The 6,464-nt window shown below is 38.1% G+C and overlaps 1 pseudogene; it reads right to left on the bottom strand.

Annotated features, from left to right (window-relative positions):
• Positions 1–6,115: 6,115 nt before the first annotated feature.
• On the bottom strand, positions 6,116–6,219 carry LOC125166951 (uncharacterized; annotated as a pseudogene).
• Positions 6,220–6,464: the final 245 nt, after the last annotated feature.

Here is a 6,464-nt window from a genome sequence, read left to right as displayed (position 1 = left end):
GTGTATCCTTTTGTACTTTGTGACATTATCTAGTCCCTATGCTCTCTTGATAGCTGCAGGCATTAAAGTCTTAAATAATCTTGTGAAGAAAAAAAATAAGTGAGTTATTGAGAGGTAATTTCTGCTGTCTATCTGGATCTTAGAAACGTGAAAAATGGAAAATTAGTAGTGAAGAATATTAGTTAATTTTATCACTGCCCCCTCCATTTTCCAGATGAGGAAACCAAGACAAATAAATTTCATCATCAGCATCAGGCACCTGCATTTAATCTCCCTCTTCATGGTTGCTTTAGGTAATAAAGGTTTCAAGGAGGTTTGTCGACTAAGGTTTGTCAAAAAAATAGAACTAAATAAGCCATGGAAAGTGAACAGGTGATTTTTGATGGCATAGTTTGAGTTAAACCCAGATAAAAAGTATGATTCTGACAACCTTTGAAGGATCTCCTTCCATCCACACTAGAATCTTCTACTCAGGACTATTAAAGAAAATGGCCTGGCTCTCAGGATCTGTCAAAGGTTGACTCCAGGAACCTCCCCTGCCCTGGCCCTGCAACCTTTAAGCCCTGCCTTCTACTTCCTGTGTCCCCAGGCCATACTCACAGTGCCTCGGTTGTGGGGGGGGGGGGGGGGGGGGGGGCTTTGCTCTAGCACCTTCCTCAGTTAAAGAACTTCTCCTGGCTATTAAATAAATGGGTCCATCTCACAATTCAGAGTTCAGATTAAATGTCAGTCTCCTCAGAGACAGAAGCCTTCCCTGACCGCTCTCTGAAGCAGCCTCTCTCTTTCTCCCTACTCTCGTTTATTTCATTTAATACTTCTTACTTTCTATAACAATACCGCCTATCTGTTCAGTGTCTGTCTCCTCCACTTAAATGTAGTTTCATGAGGCCATGGACCTCTTCTATTTTGTTTTGTTTTTTTCCCTCTCAGCTTTATGCCTAGCCTCAAAAACAAAACATGTATGTGTTGAGTGAATCATTGATTCAATAAATGGATGGGCTCTTCCTCCTCCCTACTCAAAATCCAGAATCTACTAGATCACATTTAATAATTGCAATTGCAGACACTGCTTAGGGCTAGTGTTGTCCTCTCTGAAACTCAGAACTTGTACAAAGGCAGGATAGTATAGTGGTTAAAGCAGATTCTGAAGTCAGTGTACTTAGGTCAAATTAGGTATCTGTCACTTGAAAACTAGGAGATAGTTTCATCTCTCTGGCTCCGTTTTCTCATTTAAACAGTTCTATCCACCTCATGAGATTTTTGTGAGGATTAAATGAGGGAATACATTTGACTCAACAAGTGTTGGCACACTGGCACACAATGTCATTATTTCAAGTACTATTATTGCTAGCGAATATTTCACACAATTTTTCTGTTTCTACTAGTTTTCACTCTTTCAGTTATTCCAGGCCCCACAGTCAATACAACTCTCTTGTCCCCCCCCCCCCCCCCCCCCCCCCCCGCCCCGGGCTCCTAAAATGGCAACACCCTGTCTCTACCCAGCCTTTCATCCTTAATCTGGGAGAAGAGTTTGAATACTCCCTCGACAAACCTTGAAATTAGTCCTTAGAAATGGGTGTCTCCATTATACCCATATGCATATTAGAAAATTGAGGTTTGAAAGAAAGTAAACCAGTCTCCCAAGATCACACAGCTAGTAAGTATCTGAGCTGCGATTCAAATCCGATTTTGCAACTTAACTTTAACTACGCTTTCGTTGGAAGCACCATTTCTGTACTATATGCCCCTGTGCCTTTCATATTATCGTCACTGAACACACCATCCCTCATGTTTGTGCTGTGCTTACCCAGTAAGCCTGCAAAGATTTTTCTGAGCACAATAACCCATATAAAGCAGTATTGTTTTTCAGAGGAAAGGGAAATTAGGATTTTACAAAAAATGTGCATATGTAGCATAAGAATGATGTTACTTCAGAGGCAAAATTTAGAAAGGCCAGGTATTTGATCAGTCCAACACAAATTTATAGAATTAATTGGATCTGTCAAAACACAAATGACAATAAGTGTCCATTACTGCAACATTTCAGGGAACTGATCTTTATTTCTGGCTCCTGCGATAAATAGGAAGAGACCACAAATGGGCGATTTGGGTGGTTTTTTAAACAAAACTTTTAGAGGAAGTCTACATTTTCCTAAAGGGTTTTCTCTTATGCAAATAAGTTAAGAGTTCTTACGATTATGAAGAATGTCATTATGTAAAAATAAGGTGCAATGCTTGTATTCTGCAACTGAGTGCCTCCATTCTAATAATCTCTTTGTATTATGTTATTTGCTAAGATTTTCTGGAGAAAGATTTTGTGCAAGGATCTACTCAGAGGAAAAGCTCAACCTCATGCTTCCTATGCAAATTTTGGGAGATGGAATTCATTTTGTGTTGCAAGAATTCTCAATTTCTATTAAACTCTGCTCCGGAATAATTGCCTACAGGTAAATTACTGCATGCCTGGGCCGTTTTTCCAGTGGTCCTCATTATCAAACTGCAAATGTATTTCCATGTAAAGTGTGTGCTTCACTAGGAGAATAAAAATCATATCTAAAAAGGCATGAAAAAGATTCACAGTTATCATTAATAAAATACTGAAAACACTGAAACTACAAATACCAGAAATTATGATTAAAGATGTTACAACTTTAAGAAAATGTGAACACTACATTTTCTAACCCTTATGTCATTAAAATCTGCAATGTAGGCTCTCTTATTTTTGGAAGAACAGTAATGAAAAAGATATGATTAGATCAAGACAATCTTCCCTATTCTTTCCTTCACTGCTCTAGAGAAATCATATACAAAGTGAGGCAAACTTCTAACCATTTTCTTTTCCATAACCTTCCTCATTCTCTAAATATAGGACAAATGACTCTCGGCTTATATATCAGGTATCTATTGCCACCATCATGCTGTGTAATAAAACACCTAAAATTGCATGGACTTAAGACAAGAGCAAGTGATTTAGCCATAGGTCTCAGGTCATCATTTGAGGCTATGGTCAACTGGGAAGTTCTTCTAGTCTAGGCTGGGTTTGCTCCTGCATCTGAGGTCAACCGTAGGTCAACTGTGGTAGGATGACCTTGGCTGTGACAACCAAGTTTTGCTTTCTACCTGACTTTGCTTTGCACATCTTCTCTTCCAGCAGGCTAGCCTGGGGATATTCTCAGTATAGAACTCCAGATGTGTTCTTGTGGGGATTTCAGAGGTGTAAGAAAAAGCAAAGCTAGATAAGCAAGAGCAAGCCACCTAAAAATGTAATGGCTTAAAATGACACCTGTTGGTTTTTGTTCATGAGATTAGGGATCTGCTGGGTAGTTCTACCGATCTTGTCTGGGCTTGCTCATGCGTGTTTAGTCAGATGCAGACTGAGTTGTATGATTTTAACTGGAAGACCTAAGCTCTGTTCCATGTGTGTCTCATCTTCCAGCAAGCTGGCATTCTTTCATAGTGATTACAGAGGAAAAAAGAAAAGTGAAAACATACAAAATTTTTTCCAAGTTTTGCTTGTATCATAGTTCCTAATATACCATTGGCCAAAGCAAGTCACATGTTTGAGCCTCAAGTCACATGTAGTGTGTGGCAGAAACTAAAAAAGAAAAATCAGGGGGCGCCTGGGTGGCGCAGTCGGTTAAGCGTCCGACTTCAGCCAGGTCACGATCTCACGGTCCGTGAGTTCGAGCCCCGCGTCGGGCTCTGGGCTGATGGCTCAGAGCCTGGAGTCTGTTTCCGATTCTGTGTCTCCCTCTCTCTCTGCCCCTCCGCCGTTCATGCTCTGTCTCTCTCTGTCCCAAAAATAAATAAATGTTGAAAAAAAAAATTTAAAAAAAATAAAATAAAATAAAAAAGAAAAATCAGATTAAATATAAAGGCAGAAGAAAGAAGAAAAAAATAATAAAAAGAAGAGCAGAACATATGAAAGTGAATATGGAGAAACAATAGCGAAACCCACGTCTCTCCTGAACATGGATGCAAAATTTTCCGTAAAATATTAGCAAATTGAATCCAGACATACTTAAAGAGTATAATACCTGATGACTATGTGAGATTTATCCTGAGAATGCAAGTTTGGTTCAAAATTTAAAAATCAACCAGTATGCCTCACCATATCAACAGACTTACACAGAAGACTATAGAATCATCTCAACAGATGAAGACATAACATTTGATAAATTTGATATAAATTCATTACAAAAAAGGGAAAAGTTAAGCAAGCTAGAAATGCACTGGTACTTCCTCAGTCTAATTAAATTTTGCATCTCTGCGAAACCCATAGCCAACCTGATGGCTAAAAGTGAAAGAATGACAAGGCCAGGATGTTTTTTCTTTCTTCTGTTCATCATCACACTAGAGGTACTAGCCAGTATGAGAAGGGAAGAAAAAGAAACAGAAGGCATACAGATAGGGAAAAATTTCTCTATTATCTGCATAGCAAATCTTGAAAAATCCTCAAAAATGCTATAAGAAGTAAGGTTGGCATGGTTTAACGTCACTGTAGGAAAATCCACTGTATTTTAATATACTAGCTTTGAATATTTGGTAATTTAGCTAAGAAACACAGTCATGGTAGCACCAAAAACAAGTTCTTAAAAAATATAATTCCAAAAAACCTATACTCTACATTATGAGAGATCAAACACAGTTAAAGAAATGAAGAGATGTACCATCTTCATAAGAGCAAGATTCAATATTGTCAAGCCTTACAAAATTACTTTTTTTTTAAATTTTTTTTTCAACGTTTTATTTATTTTTGAGACAGAGAGAGACAGAGCATGAACGGGGGAGGGGCAGAGAGAGAGGGAGACACAGAATCGGAAACAGACTCCAGGCTCTGAGCCATCAGCCCAGAGCCCGACGCGGGGCTCGAACTCACGGACCGCGAGATCGTGACCTGGCTGAAGTCGGATGCTTAACCGACTGCGCCACCCAGGCGCCCCCAAAATTACTTTTTATAATTAATGTAATCACAGTAGAAATTCTGAAAGATTTTTATGGAAAATGACAAGCTAATTCTAAAATTCATATAAAAAAGTAAAGGCATTTGAATAGCTGAAACAATTTTTGGGAGTAAAGAGTTAGAGAACTCACTGTAGCTGATTTCCATATTTACTCTGAAGTAATAAAGAGAGGGGGTTACATAGATGAATTAAAGAGCAAAACCAAAGTCCAGAAATAAACCTACACATGTGGACCCTTAATTTTTGACAGAAGTGTGAAAGCTATTCAGTGTAGAAGGATTCTCAGGTCAACAAATTGTTCTGAAAAAAAATATAACTCGATATCTTTTCCTGAAAAAAAAAAAGAAAAGAATTTTAACATATATTTTAAACTATATATTTAAGTCTAAATATAGGCCTGAAATTAAAAGCCTTCTAAGGGAAAATGCACGAGGAAATTTTTGGCGCTTTAGGATCAGTGATTTTGTTTTTTAGATACAATGCAAAGCATGATTCACAAAAGAAAGACATTTTAACACTGTTTTTATCAAAATTTAAAACTTCCACTCTTTCAAAGATATTGTTTGGAAAAAGATAGGACAAGCCACTGATTAAGAGAAAACATTTGCAGAAAATATATCTGAGAGATGGCTGGAATTCGGATTAAATAAAAAACTCTTAAAACTCAATAATAGGGGCACCTGGGTGGCGCAGTCGGTTAAGCGTCCGACTTCAGCCAGGTCACGATCTCGCGGTCCGTGAGCTCGAGCCCCGCGTCGGGCTCTGGGCTGATGGCTCAGAGCCTGGAGCCTGTTTCTGATTCTGTGTCTCCCTCTCTCTCTGCCCCTCCCCCGTTCATGCTCTGTCTCTCTCTGTCCCAAAAATAAATAAACGTTGAAAAAAAAAATTAAAAAAAAAACCTCAATAATAATAAAATAATAAAATAATAAAATAATAAAATAATAAATAAAATAATAAAATAGATAAAATAATAAATAAAATAATAAAATAATAAAATAGATAGCTCCTTTTTAAAAAAGATTTTTGCTCAAAAGGTTTGGTTGGGCTCCTCACCAAAGTAGACACATGGACGACAATTGCACACAGAAAGGTACTTGATACTGAGAACAAACTGAGGGTTGATGGGGGGTGGGAGGTAGGGGAGGGTGGGTGATGGGTATTGAGGAGGGCACCTGTTGGATAGAGGATGTATCAGATATTAAACTGATAAGAACAGATACTACACTTGATCTTAGCCAAAAGGCCGAGAAGCGATGAGGAGGGCACCTGTTGGGATGAGCACTGGGCGTTGTATGGAAACCAATTTGACAACAAATTTCATATTTAAAAAAAAAGAAAGGTACTTGATATTACTAGCCATACAGGGAAATGAAAAATAAAATCACAACTAGATATCACTACATACTTATTACAAAGGCCAACATTTTTAGAATAACAATATTCACTGATGAAGAGGGAGAGGAGCTATATCACTCTTACACTGCTAGTGGAAATGCAGGA

Source organism: Prionailurus viverrinus, chromosome B2 (assembly GCF_022837055.1).
Source record: "Prionailurus viverrinus isolate Anna chromosome B2, UM_Priviv_1.0, whole genome shotgun sequence".
Lineage (NCBI taxonomy): Eukaryota > Metazoa > Chordata > Mammalia > Carnivora > Felidae > Prionailurus > Prionailurus viverrinus.
The sequence above is the reverse complement of the archived record's forward strand: the minus strand, read 5'-3'. Positions and strand labels throughout refer to the sequence as shown.